A 20,292-nucleotide genomic window follows, 5' to 3' on the forward strand; every position below is an offset into this window, starting at 1 on the left:
TCTCCGGGCGGACGCTCTACCACTTGACCACGGAGGCGGTTCCGAAGCATGAAAACTGGATATATTGTAATAAACATTTAGAAGTTGTTAGTTATTACAAGTATTTAACTCTTTCTATTTCCAAGCTGATCCGTGGCTTGTAACCACTTAGCGCTAAAGGCATCTGAGGCAATGTTTCCTATTCATAAAGTATATAAGGAAAGCATATACCGTATATCATATTTTTTCACAGCAAGTTCTATATTCTAGATGGTAAAATTGAAACCATTTTGCTATACGGCTTGGAATTATGGGGCATTGAATATTTTGAATCCATTGAAAAAGTTCATACTTTGTTGTTTGAGCGATTTTGATGCATTTGTAAAAATATGCTTCAAATAAGGAAGTACTCAGTGAAACTGGTTGCTGTAGTATATGTGTTCATAAAAAGCAAATAGATGATGATATTGGATATCTGGCGTTAGAAGCGGGTTATTTATTTGTGGATTTTCCCTTTGTATGGATCTGACAAGATGCCGGTAATGAAAAAGTATTTGTAAATACATTTAAACAAGGACTATTAGATATATTTCAGCAAAACTTGCATCAACAAACGTCCTCTTGCCATTCTCTCAAGCATTAAGCTTGTCTGGAATCAACCAGAAACATATTTAAGTGTATTACAAGACAAATCTCGATTGAGAGCTCTTTGTAAATTAATAACATCTCTCCATAACTTCCATGTCAATAAATGTCGTAGAACCAAGGGTATTGATTCTGTAAATTGTATCTGTACTAACTCTACCGACCAGGAGATTGAAGACGAATTTCTTGTTCGATTTATTTGTGAAAACTATGAAACTTTGAGATCAACGTTTCTATCTAATTTAGATATTGCACACAACGACAATCAAAAATAAATGATATATTTGTTGAATTTCAACAATGAAGAATGTATTGAAAACATGGATTCAGACTGAAGGTGAATACATATTATGCAATTGTCAAGATGAAATTGATTTCGATCAACTTGCTAAAACTAAACTGTACTGAGGGCCATATGACCTCACATTCTGAATAGGCTATCTGTCTGTTTTCAGGACTTTGCATTCAAGACAATGCTGTCAGTCTGTCTGTGTACGAGACTTTCAATGAGTGACTTCAATGCAGCCTTGACATTTGATAGGTGACGAGTTAGTCATTCGAATTCATCTGAAGTGATTGCAAAAACTATATGATTGGCATTCTAGAAGATGGCGAGTAAACAAGAAAACGTACATCTTCATGGTAATCAACTTCTGGCGTATTGCATATAGCGAGGTTTCGATGTCATGAATTGATCCTACGTTCCCTGAACGTGTGTGTGTGTGTGTGTGTGTGTGTGTGTGTGTGTGTGTGTGTGTGTGTGTGTGTGTGTGTGTGTGTGATATTTTAGAAAAACTCCAGCCGTGAAGAATGTGATTCACTTCTTAATGCTCAAGACCAACACCCAAACAAGGGATCTGTTCTCACTGTCTGTATATGTGATCCTATAAAGTTTCGTTCGTCTTTATTAAGACTGGATGCACGATCATGTCATATTGTGCATACAGAATCACAGCAGAATGTTGTCATTCAATACGTCCGATGGATTTATTCAAATCTTTGTCATCAGCATTTAAAAGTTCTCATAGAAATATCACATTTCTTAATGAAAGACCATGTTATTTTTATAAACCGACAAAGCAAAATAAGTTTCTCTTGATATTTTATTTAACGTCGTCTAACAAGTTCTTTCAGTGAAATTGCCTTGTGCATGTATAAGCGTCATTCATTCGTGGGTTATGAATTGCGAGCTGCAGCTGAGTCTCTGTTACGCCCTATGAATATAGTTCAGGCGTTTAACGACGTCCCCACGTCAAATGTAGCGATTTTGTGCATATCGGATACCAACATATTTCTTGAACACCTTGTCCAAGGCGCGTGAGACATTAGAAGTAACTAGAATCTGAACTGTACGTTTGCGGCTGACAGTTCATTCTCGACTTAATTCTGTGTACTATTACTTGGATTATACCACATCGTGACAGATTTTCACTAACTGGTCAGTAAATCTTTATCCTCTATGTTATCTTTATAGTGTCGTCATCTGTTCTTGTGTTAATTAATATGTTGGCATACTATCTTTACTGTTTGCCAGAGTGTAAGTTTCTAAAATTGAAGACTCTGACAATCCGCTGGTGTTTTTCCCGTTTTTCACAAATTTCTGTTCATAATTATCTTAATCACTCGGTTTACTTGTCACAGGAGATTAGGGGTCTCTCCAAAGATTCGATTGTATTATAAAAATCACAATTGTATTGTGGGTAAAATAGATTTTGCGTCACCCAGTACGAAACATGATATAGAAACGGCCCGTGCTTTAATATCTGTTTCACATTCAGAAGCAGGTTTACGGTCAGATTATGCTCAGTCAACTACAAGAGAATTGTTTGGGCCGAAGCATTAAACTGTCCTTCTGTGGGTTGCAAAACGAATATAGTTCATGTTTCTCTTACTTTTAAGAAATTGCACGCAGCTCTTGAATATTTGGATAAGATTAATACTTTCGCAAGTTATATAATCGCCAAATACGCAAACTAATATCAGCCTAAATGATTGAACGGCTTTCAGAATGTATTTTTTTGTAGAAGGTGGTGACCTTAGTGTATTGCAAGATAACTTATGCATATTTTTTTTCGATATTGCTTGGATTTGAAGAAACTATATTTCTTTATAGTTTTAAGCTTCGCCTACTTTCTCATTTGCACATGTCACTTAAGCAGTTATCTGCTTAATGTATAATGTAGTCGAAAATGTTCTGTTATTGTAGACAGATTAGTGTCAAAGTCCAAACTGGTGATGTCTATTTAGACTAATGCTAAGCCTTTAAAAATATAATTTTAATAGAAACAAATAACTCTATTTAAATTGAAGAGGAGGCCCAATGAGATGGGAGATTCAGAGATGAACCTGATGAAAATCTAGACTTGCTTCATATAGGGCTTTTTGCATTATAGAAAGGGCTGAGCAAAAGGGAAAATGATATGGTTCAGGGACTTTGAGGCAGACCATTGTCTATTCTATGGATATCTAGGCTGTCACCCAAACCGATGTATGATTTTATAGTAATAGTGAAGTGGACCAGGATTATACATTGTATTCCGCACGATTGTGTTCTTGCAATTTACTTTTAAATCAGGAAAAATGACCCTGAAAGAGAATTGTTGTATCTAATTTTAAGATGTTTCCTTCACATATTAGATACTGGAAGTACTACAAATAGTTCTATTTCTGTCATCTTATATATATATCAGAAATACATTTACGCCTATTACGGTTATAGAGTCATCCTCTCATATAACCTTTTATTGATCATAGTATCAAATTTTAATCAACAATATCAAGAGCAGCAGTTTAAACTACTGAAACACCCAAACACAAGGCTGTTATCAAGCGCTAGTGCAGACGTAATTTGTCGTAAAAACTGTATCGGAATGTTTTGAGAAATTCAATATCTTGCTGATAGACAAACTACGAGATGATAAGGCTAATGCACACATTATCGCTGATACAGATATCATGTAATTGAACGTTAACACAAAAGAAAAACATACGTCATTATTTGTTTCAGGGAGGATATAACACTTTTACACGTGTATTAGTAACTTTCAACAGTTATGCTCTTCATTTAACAACTTTGTTTTCACAATCTACATGTAGCACTACCCGACTAGTCTGTCATACATAATTATGTGGCAGTTTTCATTCTTGTACTCACTCTGGTGTTACTGAGGGAAGCCTTTGCTACCCTGTTATCTTTTATAGTAATCCTGTTATAACTTTTTTCTTAACGTGTTCTCTGAATCACAGCTCCGTGATAATTCATAACAATTAAGATGAAGTAAATACAAGTAAATGAATGAGTGCGTTTTAATGCATCATCTACACAGCCCAACGCTCACGCACACACCGCTATAGATAGACAGACAGAGAAGACAGGTATGTGTATTAAAGTCTCACTTGTAACACAGATTTACAGCCAATCGCTTAGCGATTCATGGAAGACACTAAAACAATATAAATTCATATAAAATATAGGTCTATACATTGTTTATATAAAGTACCCCGTCTTAAAGTTAAAATGCTGTGGCAGGCTTTGGAAGCATCAAAGACCAGTAATGGGCTGTCATTTTGCGAGCCTAACAAACCGCTGATTTTACTGTTACAAACAGCAAACAATTCATGACGTATAGAACTGGATACAGGACATTCCAATAAAACATGCTTTGCATCTTCAACACAGTTTGTACAATTAAAACACAATCTCTCATTAAAAGGAACATTTTCATAACGCCCTGTTTCAATTCGTAAAGGAATTTAGCAAGTGGGCTTCTGTGAGCCCTGGGTAAATGCTGAGCAAGGTATGCCTCCGTCTGGTCAAACTGTTTATAATTTCAATAATTTCGCCACTTATAAAAACTAGTACTTGAACGGTTATACCTAGGGCTTTCGACGAGTTTCTGGCGCCATTCCACCTCGTTCATGGTGTAAGCTACATTATGAAGTAACTCAGCATATAAACGATTCTCAGTTGGCCCATTAGCAGATGCTAGGCGCTTCAGTCCGTTTACTTGTAGTTAAAACTTTACTCTGTGTGACCGATTATTTCTGTTACAGCTAACTGACCACAGAAAAATCCTTTTATTCACTGTTCTGTTGCACATGTTGACCAGGCGCGTGTATGATCTGACCATAGCTGACCATTGCCTCACAGTTGGTGGGGTCCAACCGGCGTCTCCATTGGGTGCACACTTTCCAAGTCCAATGAAAAAAAGGGATAGCTCTGTGTTGAATGGCGTTAACTGATGAATGTTCATACGTTCCCCATATGCCAGGTCCATAATTGGAATAGACCAAACTATTGAATCATAAAGTTTCGCGAAAACGTTGAAAGGCAATTCACTGCAAACACGAAAACGTCGTTTTTTTCCGTATATGGTCATTGGACGAAAAAACGACGTTATTTGGACGCTTTCAAACCATCGTTTTTCCGTCCAAATAATGTCGTTATTTTACATCGGAATTTACTGGGAGAGAACGATATCATCAAGCTCCTCCCTTTCTTGATTGGCATTGTCAATCAAGCAACAGCGTCTACCGGTATTCCTACTTCTCAGATTTCATTGGTCAGTTCTCGCGTGTTAGATTACAGGCCCGAGTTTGACGCTATACTCGAAGAGCTTAGCGGAAGTACTGAAATCAATCGTTCTGCGCATTGCTTAATGCTTTGTCCAAATTTTCCGTTCTGTGCATGCGCGATTTCGCGTATTGTTTCCACTATATGTCACCACTATTTGACAGTGATTCCTAAACACTGTCTCGTGATGAGTTCGGAATCGTACAATGTCGCTTTAATTTATGGCACGTACTTGATCGGCGCGTATTTCCCATTAACAAATACAATGATAACGGTAATAATTTTAGTCAAAATAATTAGGAAAGCGCTAGGCTCAGGAACGTCTGAGTATAGGAAAAGGATTCATACTTTCGAAAGTTATATACTCGTCAAATACGCAAAAGAATATCAACCGGCTTTTAAAACTTATTTTTGTAGAAGGTGATCTTGGTGTTTATTGCCAGATAGTATATGCATATACATTTTCCAGATATTGCTCATTTAATGTTTATTAATAGTTTTAAGGTTCGTCCGCCTAATTGACGGGTTTCCACTTTCTTATTTGTACATGACACTTAAACAGTGCTCTGTTACTGTAAACAGATTAATTTCAAATTCCAAACTGGTGATATCTATTCAGACTAATGCTTAGTCTCTAAAACTGTATAGTTTTGAAAGAGTCAAGTAACTCCATTGAAATTGAAGAGGAGCCCCAGTTATATGGGAGATTCCGAGATGAACCTACTTTATGGATATCTAAGCTGCCACCCAAACCGACCCAAACGGGATACATTGTATTCCGGACGATTGTGTTCTTTCATCTACTTTTAAATGTTGCCTATACACTAATCTGGACGTACTAGCATATCAGATATACATTAACGCATGTTACCATTCTAAAGTCATACTCTCATATAACCTTATATTGTTCATAGTATCAAAGCTTATTCAACAACATCAAGAACAGCAATTTAAACTACTGAAACACCCAAACACAAGGTATCAAGCGCTGGTGCAGACGTGATGCATCGTAAAAAACTGTATCGTGATGCCTTCAGAAATACAATTTCTTGCAACATTATACTACGAGATAGTAAGGCTAACGCTTACTCACCGGTGGAACGTAGACAATATCGCTAATACAGATATCACGTATTTGAATGTTAATACTAAACACAACACTCATTATTTTTGCAGTGACGATATAACACTTATACACGTTTATTGGTGACTTTCATCAGTTTTGCTATTAAATTTAATAACTTTGTTTTCACATATAAAAGTAGCAATACCCGACTAGTCTGTCATACATACTTATGGGGCAGTTATCAATCTTGTACTGACTTACTCTGGTGTTCCTGAGGGGAGGTTATTGGCTTGGGTGTTATACCCCGTTTTTCGGGTAATCCTATTATTACTTCATTTTTATCTAATGACACCCTGTTCTCTGGATCACGGCTCCGTGACTATCAATAACAATCAAGATGAACATTCAGATCAAGTACATGAATGATTTTGTTTTGACGCCACAGTCAATCAAAGACCAATGCTGTGCGGTTTGATTACACACTTCTACCAGGTCGAACATCGTGGATCTTTTTCTACCTAAAGAGAATCATAGTTCATATGCTAATCCATCTATCGCCTACGAAAACCGTCCCGGTCAAGATGACCTTACGTGTTGTTAAATCCATTCAAATGCGCTGAAATGTGCGTGTCAAGGACAGCTGATGTCCGATGCTGAAGAACCGTGTTCACAGCTGACCGACTTGGTATTTTTCTGCACTGACAGAAACTGGATGTACTGACACACAGCTGTTATAGATATTTAACTAACCCCTGATCAAATAGATGCCCTTCGTTAATCTCTGTGTGGAGTACCGTATATACCTGTGATAACGATACCGGTGGCGATGCTGATGCTGATGGTGGTGGTGATGATAATGATGGTGACGGCGATGATGATGATGATGATGGTGGTGATGGTGATGGTGATGGTGATGGTGATGATATGCTGATACCCTTGCATTTTACAGAGGTGATAAATATTATCTGTGATTGCAAACTTTAACATTTGAAAAATGAAAACACATTAGGTTGATCATATGATCAAGGCCGCTGGCGTTGCCTAGTGGTAAAAGCGTTCGCTCCTCGTGCCGAAAGTCCAGGTTCGATTCTCTGCATATCATAGGCACAGTGTGGGAATCCCCCGCCGTGATATTGCTGTAATATTGCTAAGGCGGCGTAAAATCCGACTCACTTAAACTCTCATAAATCACTGTGCCATTGCTAACCAAGGTTCTGCAGATGGCACCGGAGTATGTCAAGATTCAACTCTCGGTTGGTCTTCTTCCATTATATCTCACTAGGTGGCGCTACTGGCTTCGCTGTGTACATGAATGGCGGCACTTTCTTAAAGCAGTTGTCAAGTAGGAGTTTATGTCATGGGAAGTTCACCTCAACCGATTCCAGCAGTCCTGCTTTTATCTGATCCATTGACCTAAGTTTGTGGCTCTGTGACAACACGTACAAAAGAAAGTGTTTGTACAGGAGATGCAATGGGCTATTCATGGCATATCACAGGCTTTTACGGATTGTGAACCGGCCTCGCGATATCTAATCCGCTTTCCTCGCATAGATATTAACATATCTTCGAGATCTGTCTGAATGAATGGCGTGACAACATTCAAGAAGTACGTTAACGGTTATGTGAAATATTAGAATGATTCCACCACAGAAGCCAAATCTTAAAGTTGTTTGATTCTTCGGTAGCATTTTCAATAAATGTTGTTCACGAAAGGTTCCTGAATACATTAATCGAGATTACGCTATCCGCATGGATGACCTATTCCTGCATAGATATATCTAGATCGCTGACGCTAAGCCGGTGACCCGTACCCAGATCCGAACATACCAGTGAAATAGGCACTCACTCACTCACTCACTCACTCACTCACTCACTCACTCACTCACTCTGTATCAATCCATCAATCTATCAATCAAACAATCAAACAATCAATCAAAATGGAAATCGAGTGACGGATGCTTGACTCATTGTAAGTCTTTGTACACCATTGTATCGTTGCTAGTGTTACCGGTTTTGGATAGACGAAGCAAAGAGTTTAATCCGACGTCTCCTTGGGGGAGACTGGTATCACACCTGTGATCCCTGGCGATAAGAAATATGACATTGCATACCAGGCCAGCAGTTAGACGTATCAACGTATAATTGTAAATTCTCCTCGGCGTAATATATATCTTGCAGGTGTACGTAAACAGCACGTGTTTGGTAACTTGAGCAGGAAGTACAAGTGCACAAAGGGATGGTATTTCAGATGAGTGAAAGTGAAAGAAGACAGAAAGATTGTGATCCAAATTTAGTGACTGGTGGCCGTGTCGCACACACGAATTTTTATTAAATGTATCCTCGAGAGTCAGTAAGAAACTAGAAATAACTGCCTTTGTTCGGTAAATCTCACCAAGTTTCAGCTTTCGCCTCTTCCTTTGTGGAATGAGGTTTCACATTTGTAAAATGATATCTGTTATCTGTCTGTCCATCAACTTAACTGCCCTCACCACCTGCATTTTTCCCGTCCCATATTGCCAAGCAGGTGACCCACATGGAGGCATACGGCCCTCCCTCAGTCCAGACTCATGGGTTATACTGTGCCTACCACAATAAGTTGTGAATACGTAGCCTTGCTGTGGCCAAATATTTTGTAACAATTTGGCAAACTTTGATATGTAAACAGCACATATAATTCAGTTTTATTTCATCTTAACATATCAGTTGAATCCCACTTGACCTTTGAAGATCCGGTTAAGAATAGATTTACAGCAACCCATGCGTGCCGTTATAGGAGACTATGCTTGTCGTAAGAGGCGACTAAAGGGATCGGGTGGTCAGGCTCGCTGACTTGGTTGATGCATGTCATCGTATCTCAATTGCGTGGATCGGTGGTCGTGATATCAATCACTGGATTGTCTGGTCCAGACTCGATTATTTACAGAAAACCGTCATATAACTGGAATATTGCTACGTGCGGCGTTACACAAAGAACAACAAAAACGGAAAAAAACGGATCCTACCTTTTTTGTGGATACCATAACAATAAATCAAACCAATAGATCGCTAGCTAAATATAAACAAATAGTCGATAGTCATATTTCCCTCTGTTGGTTCCACGTGAAATGTTCTTCATGAATACTGTGAATCATGAAATTAACGCAATAATAAGTCAGCACATTAACGCGAGTATAGAAGAACCTTGGCCTCAAATGCGTCATGACATTTATGAGAGTAGCCTTGCAAAAATCACTGTAGTCATAAAAACGATTTTTACATATATAAATACGTACAGAGGAAATGCTTAGCATTTATCTTTTAAGGAAGAATGTGGGACTTGCTTAATACATATGTATGTGGACATATATGTATGTACATTTGGATGAATATAGATATACCTCCTTATAGATAGTGATCGTAGATGATTGTAGAACGAGAACGAAGAAAATGGAATAATTATGTGAGTAATCGGGTTAATACCACGTTTAGCAATATTCAGCCATATTGCGATATTGGTTTCCAACATACAAGACGGACCATGAAATTATGACTTGAATTTGGACCTGACTTTCTGGTGTGATGTAACACCCCATAATCTAATGTAGAAAAAGAGCTAAAAGCACGAATAAAGATCACGAGATGAAACTTATGTATACATCTTGACATATATTTGCGTAGTATTACTACGTTAATTCATCAGTATATATGCCATAATGTATTTTGCGCAAAGGATTTGTAGATCGACGCTTACATGCGCATATAACCTATTCACCAGTGCTGTAATATTTAATTCATTTGTCTTTTGATACATATAGATAGGAACATGGAGAGGCTGTCTGAGGAAAGACATGCATGGGATCTTTTGGATAGTTGTACTTCACGGTTAGACAAACGCTTAGTCTCTGAAAAGACATTATTTTGGTTAAAACGAGAAACTATATTTAAATTTAAAAGGAGCCCAAGTGAGATGTGTATTCCAAATGTGACAAATCAGAACTACCAAGACCTAGAGGCTCAGGAGGCGTAGCAATATCTGTTCGTAAATGTGACTGTTGTGTCTCGTCTGTGATAAACACTCCAGATGATGATAGAACGATCAGTATCAAATTGACTATGAACAATGTTCCTGTTTTTATTATAGGAACATATCTTCCACCTAGTAAAGTGCTGGACAGTGTTTATTGTGAAGCGCTTGACTATGTCATGCAATTATATGATGTGTATTCACAACATGGACAGACTATCATACTTGGTGACTTTAACACAGACTTACGCACTCCTGATAAACTGCGTTCCAAGTACTTAAGCAGAGTATTGAATGAGAGATCTCTGTACTCTGTGATCCCCATCGATGACGTCACTAGATATACATATTTCACAAAAAGTGGAAATATTAAGACTATGCTAGATTACATTTTTGTAAATGCTGATTTTACACCTAATGTTGTCGGATTTGTCATTGATACAAATGTATCTTACTCTGTATCAGATCATTTGCCTATTCTTGCCTGTCTAACTATAACAACACCTATTAGCCAATATGGAGGTGATAAACTTAACTGGCGCAAAGCAACTGAGACGGATCTAATGCTTTATCATTATGAAACAGAAAACTGGCTTTGTGATATATTTTTTTTTCAATTTCAGACAACCAGACGCCAGTAGACTTTATTCAATATTACAATGAATACATCACCTCAGCCCTTCAAAATGCAGCAATAATGTACATTCCTTCATCAAAATTCCAACCTAGGCTGAAACCGTACTGGAAAGAGGATAATCTTAAATCATTACACAATAGTATGCGCAAGTGTCGTATAGAATGGAAGGAAAATGGTAAAACTCGTGATAAAAGCAACATCTTTTTTGCTAGATACAAAGAAGCCAAACGGTTATTTAGAAAACAGCATCGGATATCAAAACAAAAGCTGATAGATGATAGATACAAAGAAGCTTATAAGGCTGCTGAGGTTGATGTTCATGAATACTTCAGGGTAGCTAAACGTTATCGTAAAAACAAAGGTCATACTCAAAAACTTGTCTGTTCAGATAAATCATCTAATGACCCGAAAGATATATGTGATATGTTTGGTGAATATTACAGAAATCTAGCTGCCCCGGATACTGATCTGAAAGATGATATTTTATTTTCCTCGTACGTCAAACAACGTGTTAATGACCTTGAAAATGAGGTATTAGATAGCACCGATTCTTATGACAATAATGGTGTAGCTATAGCATCTCCCCTTTCAAAACCGTTCACTGGTGAAGAATTGATGTATACTGTCAAATCACTTAAAACAGGTAAATCACCAGGGCATGACGGAATCTCAAACGAGCATATTAAAAAAGCAGGTAGATCTATTCATCACCATCTCATGCTTTTATTCAATGCCGAGTCCGTGCAAATTAGCCAGGTGTGCGACACACAGTAGTCAGTACATGTGCACTTGCCGAGTCCGTGCATTTAACCCAGGTGTGCCACAACCTAGACTTGCCCCAGGCGTGGGCTCAGTTTATTCATATTATTATTGTTATTTATCCATTTATTTTTGCGCTATATCTACCGGCATCTTTTATATTTGTTTTCTATAGAGGCAGGCGGGGAGGTTACGCGCGAAGTATAAATTTGAAATGCTGAAATGCACTATATATAACAAAAAACTGACAACAGAAAGTTGAATAAAAACTACAGAGAGAAAGAATGTCACAACACTAACAGACAAAACATGACCAACACAAAATTAACTTTCGAAACATAAACAAAATCTATATACATCAACCGAAATGGTCGGTTGTAGAATAATGATAAACAAGCAGATTAATCGGGTAACAATAAGAGGAAAGGATAAGATCAAAGTCAACATAGTATGGTGTAAAATAATGAGAAACTAACTGAGAGGGGAAAATAATAGAAGATATGTTTTCATAACAGATTGTGTAGTAGAAGTAGTAGATAAATTTAATATAAAACAAAAATAAATGGATAAATAACAATAATAATATGAATAAACTGAGCCCACGCCTGGGGCAAGTCTAGGTTCTGGCACACCTGGGTTAAATGCACGGACTCGGCAAGTGCACATGTACTGACTACTGTGTGTCGCACACCCGGCTAATTTGCACGGACTCGGCACGTGCACATGAAATGAACAAGCCACAACGATTAAAATTAGCCTTCTAACAGGTTGGGATATCCTTCAAATATCAAGGAATATGCACCAAATTAAAGATTAAGGACATGATGGAGCAAATGTTCATGCGAACCATATACAGGTAAGTTAAGAGTTAATCTACTAACAAGACCAGAATACTAGAGATTATGCTATACGCTGCGTTTGAAAATACTCATGGCCCTTTATAGTATGATGTGGGTTGACGACGCACATTGTATACATAGTTAATCATGTATAGCTGTACCGAGTAAGGAAGGCAAGTGAAGGGTAATAACGACACATACCGAGAAGTAGCCTACTTGTACCAACTGCCATAACGCATAAGCCAGGTAAGAGTCATATAGGTGGGTCCCATCCTCACACAATGTTGACCTATACATTCAAGTACAATGGTAAAAAGGTAAAAACACAATGTACATTGTAGTATTTCAACGTTGATTTTAAAGGTCACATATCACACTTTCGAGTATAATGACCACTGTCCAACAGAGAAGATGTAAGCCTGTCTATCACTATTGAACCTCAAGACGAGCAGAACAATAGAACCTCGGGTCATGACCGTGACCTTGGAAAACAAGAAACTATTTACTCACGAAAGGTTAACTTTAACCAAGAGTGGAAACGTGTTTTTTCTGGGGCCTCACGTTTCAACTCAAATAGACTAGTGTTGTCCTACATAAAAGCTGATCAACCATTTGAAATCGTCAGGGACGCGATCATCGACTACGCTAAAGACCGAGGAGAGACAATTAGTAAACTGTCACTTCTGAAGCACTGGAAGACATATAATCCAACGTACACCATACGTATCCATGTTCCTAACCAGGGTGCCAAGGTCATGCTTGAAGACGATACATTCTGGCCAGAGAATGCCAACTGTAGAGAGTGGGTTCCCAGCAAAAGATGGAAAGTACACAATGGTGATGAACAGTCAAGATATTAAACATGACAAGTAAATCAAGATCCCGACTATTTGTGACCTATCTCTTGTTTCTTATGATCAGACTTGCTACATGGAATGTGCGTGGCGTTATGCATGCTGCTACTGAACTTGCTGATACACTTGAAAGTTGTGATATAATGTTCATTTCTGAACACTGGCTAAACAGACAAAACGAATCCTACTTAAATCGAATCCATTATGAATTTGATGTGTATTCCAAATGTGACAAATCAGAACTACCAAGACCTAGAGGCTCAGGAGGCGTAGCAATATCTGTTCGTAAATGGGACTGTTGTGTCTCGTCTGTGATAAACACTCCAGATGATGATCGAACGATCAGTATCAAATTGACTATGAACAATGCTCCTGTTTTTATTATAGGAACATATCTTCCACCTAGTAAAGTGCTGGACAGTGTTTATTGTGAAGCGCTTGACTATGTCATGTAATTATATGATGTGTATTCACAACATGGACAGACTATCATACTTGGTGACTTTAACACAGACTTACGCACTCCTGATAAACTGCGTTCCAAGAACTTAAGCAGAGTATTGAATGAGAGATCTCTGTACTCTGTGATCCCCATCGATGACGTCACTAGATATACATATTTCACTAAAAGTGGAAATATTAAGACTATGCTAGATTACATCTTTGTAAATGCTGATTTTACACCTAATGTTGTCGGATTTGTCATTGATACAAATGTATCTTACTCTGTATCATTGCCTATTCTTGCCTGTCTAACTATAACAACACCTATTAGCCAATATGGAGGTGATAAACTTAACTGGCGCAAAGCAACTGAGACGGATCTAATGCTTTATCATTATGAAACAGAAAACTTGCTTTGTGATACTGTTTTTGCAATTTCAGACTACCAGACGCCAGTAGACTTTATTCAATATTACAATGAATACCCCAGCCCTTCAAAATGCAGCAATAATGTACATTCCTTCATCAAAATTCCAACCTAGGCTGAAACCGTACTGGAAAGAGGATAATCTTAAATCATTACACAATAGTATGCGCAAGTGTCGTAAAGAATGGAAGGAAAATGGTAAAACTCGTGATAAAAGCAACATCTTTTTTGCTAGATACAAAGAAGCCAAACGGTTATTTAGAAAACAGCATCGGATCTCAAAATAAAAGCTGATCGATGATAGATACAAAGAAGCTTATGAAGCTGCTGAGGTTGATGTTCATGAATACTTCAGGGTAGCTAAACGTTATCGTAAAAACAAAGGTCATACTCAAAAACTTGTCTATTCAGATAAATTATCTAATGACCCGAAAGATATATGTGATATGTTTGGTGAATATTACAGAAATCTAGCTGCCCCGGATACTGATCTGAAAGATGATATTTTATTTTCCTCGTACGTCAAACAACGTGTTAATGACCTTGAAAATGAGGTATTAGATAGCACCGATTCTTATGACAATAATTGTGTAGCTATAGCATCTCCCCTTTCAAAACCGTTCTCTGGTGAAGAATTGATATATACTGTCAAATCTCTTAAAACAGGTAAATCACCAGGGCATGACGGAATCTCAAACGAGCATATTAAAAAAGCAGGTAGATCTATTCATCACCATCTCATGCTTTTATTCAATGCAATTGTGCACTATGAATATATGCCTTGTGAGTACAACATAGGTCAAATCCTCCCAATTCATAAAGGTCATGGTAAAAGTTAGTCGGATCCTGCTAATTACAGGGGAATAACTATGACATCTGCTTCTTGTAAACTTTTGGAAAGGCTCATACTCAACAGAATCGAATCCTGGGTAACTAAAAACTGTAATTTCCCACATCTTCTCCAATTTGGCTTTCGCAAGAATGCAGATGCAGACACTGCAGTCCTCACACTACTAGAAGCAATAGCATATTACAATGAAATAAGTTCTCCAGTCTACTGTGCATTTCTAGATAATGAAAAAGCCTTCGACAGGGTATGGCTAGATGGACTTTTTCTAAAACTTTATGACCTTGGTATCACAGGTAAAACATGGCGAATACTACGTAGCTCTTATATGTCTATGTACTCCTATATCAGCTTTGCAGGCTATAAATCAGACTTGTTTCATGTACGCCAAGGAGTTGGTCAAGGCAGAGTTATATCTGCTTGGCTCTTTACATTATATATAAATGATCTTTTATGTGAGCTGGAATGCGCTAAGCAAGGGCTAAATCTGCCGTGGGCACATACTCCAGGCCAGCTCTTGGCAGATGATACAACACTGTGTAGTAGCTCACCAACAGGCCTTTAAGATCTTCTCAATGTTGTAAATCAGTTTGCATATAAATGGCAGCTTAAGTACAATGTCACGAAAAGCGCTGTTCTAATATTTGATGTGCAGCGTAAATTTACCTGCTCTCAATCCCTGTACTTGGGCAGTATGTGTGTTCCACTTCAGCAATCTATAATATATGCAGGTGTCAGGATTAGCTCTGATAAGTCTTCCTTAGAACGAACACAATTAGCTTGTGAAAAGTTAAAAATGTTAATAAATAGTAATAATGATACTGGACTAAAGTTTGGAGGCATGAATCCAATCCCAACAAAAAGGATCTGGGAACGAGCGATACTTCCATGCGGGCTCTATGGATGTAATGTCTGGGGACTATTAACCCTCAAAGAATACGATATGCTGGAAGTTATTCAACGTTATTTCAGTAGAAAAATACAGGGCCTTCCAAAATGTACATCAGGTACTGTTGTTGTGGACACCATGGGCTTGATATCTCTCCAATCCTTTATTGACAAAAAGTCACTGTTACTACTTGGAAAACTATGCCGGTCCAGTTACAGCTATGTTTTTAAAAAGGTATTCATTACTAGCCTTGGGCAGTTTAGATACGAAATAGCGTTGGATAACTTCAGAAAACGATGTGCTTTGTCACCTGTATATTACATGCTTAGACTTGTCAAAAAATACAATCTCTATGCAGAAATAGAAGATTATCTTATTAAATGTAGCTTCCCAAGTAAAATGGCATGTTCTGATATTGTTAAGGAAAGGATTATTTTTGCAGACCAGGAAGCTGTATGCTTTAAGCTGCTAATATCTACACTTAACTTAAATAGATATGTTTCGCTACGTAATGATAAAGAACACAGACTCTGGCTGCATGCACTTGAACGTCCTGAACAGTTCCCAAACCTGTCTCATCTTGTACGGCTGGGATGCCTAAATATAGAATCTAGGGAATGTCGATGTAGAATTGTAGCTCATGATATTATTAAGCATGTCTTCTTGTACTGTACATTGAATATGAATGACAGAAATGAACTATTTTAAATCATTTGTGATGTGATAGATGTCTCTACATTTGCAAGACTATGTAGTGAGGACGATGATATAATCCTGTCTGTACTACTTGGCGGTATGCCTGAGTGTGTTAGCTCTTTATCTCAAAGTCTATGGGGTGACCTTATGGTTATTGTGTCAAGATACTGTAGGAAATGGCTGTATCTGTTACAAAACAGTTATAAGAATGCTTGATTGTCATGCATTTTGTAGTTATCATTTCTCATAATATTGTTAATTTGTACTACTGTACAGATCTGTAATTATACATAATATCATATATGATATGTATCTTCAATATCTGGAGGAAATAAAGAATATCTATCATTATAGTATATCAACGTTGATTTTAAAGGTCACATATCACACTTTCGAGTATAATGGTTAACTCACAGTATACATTGTAATATATAAGCGTTGATTTTATAGGTCACCATATAACACATTAGAGTATAATGGTAAACTCACAATATACTTTGTGATATATAGACATTGATTTTATAAGTCACCATGTCAGCACATGGCACGTTCGAGTATGATTGTAAACTCAATATATACATTGTAATATATAAATGTTGATTTTATAGGTCACATATCACACGTTCGAGTATGATGGCAAACTCACAGTATACATTGTAATGCATGGACGTTGATTTTATACGTAACACATCACACGTTCGAGTTTGATGGTAAACTCACAATATATATTGTAATGCATAAACGTTGATTTTATAGGTCCCCATGTCACACGTTCGAGTACAATGGCAGACTCACAATATACACTGTAATATGTAAACGTTGATATTCTAGGTCAACAGTTTGTTGTATGAGGTCATCCCGTCACATACCAATTGTCACTCAGTGTCACACGTGTTATTCCATGTCACACAATGTCACACATTGTCATACTATGTCACACAATATTAGCCGCTGTCCTATGTGTAAGTAATATTGTGAATGGGATGGCATGGAAAGGTACTCAACTAAGTCAGTTCCGATGAGTATGTATACAGCCTGACATCCTGCTACGCACATACATATGTCAGAATCTCTGTATCATGAGTTCAGGCATTCACTTCCAATGGCTAGAATAATCATTGTTTACGAAGACTACATGTACATTAGCCATTGGAAGTGAATTTGATAACCGATATTTATACTTGAAAATGGAACGAGTTTGATTTGACAACAGGCAATCACATCATAGCATCACCATTATCGTCGTCGTGCGTGTATTTTGCTTTTCTTACTATACTGTCCTTGCGTCTTAGTAATGATTTATTTCTTCGCAGATTTTTTTCCAGTTTTTGGATTTGGTCGTTTTGACAAGGCTTTGTACTTCATGGTTTAACTGATGTGCTATCTTTAGATATGTGTAGTCTCGTTTGGCTTTTTTAATTGCGCTTTTGCGTATTTTCCTAGTTTTTTTATTTTCTCGGTCCACCGGGGTACTGTGGTTTTGCCTATTTTCGGTGTTATGAAGGGGGTAGTTTTTTTGCTATGTTGATTATCATACTGTTAAGTTTTGGCATTATTGTTCGGGGGTCTTTATTTTCGAGATCCACTGGGTTGATCTGTTTGCATAGTGCTTTGAATTTGTCCCAGTCTGCCTTGGTGTAATTGAATTTTGGTTCTTGGGGTTCATTTTGGGTTTGGATATTTATGTTTCCTATGGTTATGTGGATTGGAAAGTGGTCGCTGCCGAGTGGCTCCTCATGCACTTCCCACAAAGTGCTTTGGGCGAGATCAGGGGCACGGATTGTTAGGTCTATTGCCGACATATTTTGATTACTTTTTTCATATCTAGTTGATGGGTTGTTATTTAGTAGTATTAGTTTTTTTGTTCTAGCCATTCTGCGATGAATTTGCCGTTTTGGTCTGTTTTATCTTTAACACCCCAGGAGGGGTGGAGGGCGTTGAAGTCACCTAAAAAGATGGTGGATTTATGGTTTAGCTGATTTAGGGTTTCTCAGTCTTCAGGTTTAATTTGTTTCACTGTCCAGTTGTTTATGTTCACAATGTTTATTTTTTGGTTGTGATGAGTTATTTGTATACCATTAGCTTCCAGATTTGGAGTTTTAATTGGTATTTCTTTATGGTTTATGTCCTCCCTGATATATATGATTAGGCCATCGCCTGCTCTACCTGGGCAAGATTTAACTCTGTCGAGTCTTACTGAGTTATAATTAGGTAGGGTGGATTTAGATTTTGGGGAGAAGTGAGAACGCATTATCATATGAGGACCAAGGTTTTTCCGAAATATATTTTTTAATTCGTGGCCGTTGGCGACCAGTCCATTGGCATTCCATTGTAATATGTGTAGTCCTTCCATTATGTAGAGGGCTTCGAGTTTGGGGATTAATTTTTGTTTAGGCGTAGGTTGTTGTTGTTTCTATTTTGAGATTTCTTTTAATGTGTTATTGAAGTGTTCAAAGGAGAGACTAGTAAGATTTAGTTTGGAAGCCACTGTGTGAAAGGATTTAATGTTGGCGCTGGTGGTGTCTTGTTTGAGTATATATCCTAGTAACATTGTAATGTTATTTAGGGTTTTGAATCCTATCTGGTTTGGTGTTTTATGGTTATGTTGTTGTTGTTTGTTTTGTTTTGTTGTTTGTTGTTGTTGTTTTTTCGGGGGGGGGGGGGGGGTGGGGGTGAAGAAAACATTTGATGTGTCGAGAGGGTCATATCCTGTTGTGCACCAGTATGGCTTCTTATTGTGAATGTGCTGTGGGGCAGCTTTCTATCGTTAACGTGCTAGTGGGCATGGAGTTGCCTCCCTTTGTCTTGCCTCGTTTTCTGTTTCGTCGGCCATGTCTGTCGGTTATGAATAAAAGTTAAGTCGTGTTAACGATTGTCTCGTGTCCTGGTTGGTTTGCTTGATACAGGCAATGCCTAACACTGGTGGTGAGTGGGTCTTCTTCACTTATGGTTTGGGTTGAAGTGTCCATGTTGGTTTGTTGAGTGTTTATTTGTCATGTTGTGGGTTGCTGTTGTGTTTGTTTATTTGTGATGGTGGATTTTGAGGCTGCAATGTTTAGTTGTTGTGCTTGTTTGGGTCTGGTAGTTGTTGCCCTAGTGGCTGTAGTGTTTTGGGTGATCGGTCTGGGTATGTTGCTTGCTCTGTGGCTTGTTTTGCCGTTAGAGATCTGGATGTTGGTGGGTTGGGTGCGGTAAAGATATTTTCGGTGGGTATGTCCCAAACAGATTTTATGTTTTCTAGATGTTGTGTTGCTTTTGGTAGTGGTATGATGTTTGTCTGTGGTGTGGGGAGAAGTGGTTTGGACGTTCGTGGTGCTGGTTTTCTTGTTTGTAGTTTTGCCGTGTCGATGTCTATGAGTTTGTTTGCCTGTTGTGTGAGGGGGTGTCTGCGACGGCAGTGATTTGATAGTGAAGTGTGAGTTATAGTTTTGCAGTGTATGCACCACGAGGAGCATGATCCGGGACATTGTGGTTGGGCGCATTTCCACGAGTATTATACGCTTTTACCGTTCCCTTTTAAAATGAGGTATTACCACCGACAGTCGGCTAGTTAATGACACGGGCCGCCCGTGGTCGTCTGTTAAAAGAATAGTTACAGAACGTATCTTGTCAATTTTTAAAGACAGGAATTCTC

The sequence above is a fragment of the Haliotis cracherodii genome, unplaced genomic scaffold (genome assembly GCF_022045235.1).
Source record: "Haliotis cracherodii isolate W230 unplaced genomic scaffold, xgHalCrac1.p SCAF_24, whole genome shotgun sequence".
Taxonomy (NCBI): Eukaryota; Metazoa; Mollusca; class Gastropoda; order Lepetellida; family Haliotidae; genus Haliotis; species Haliotis cracherodii.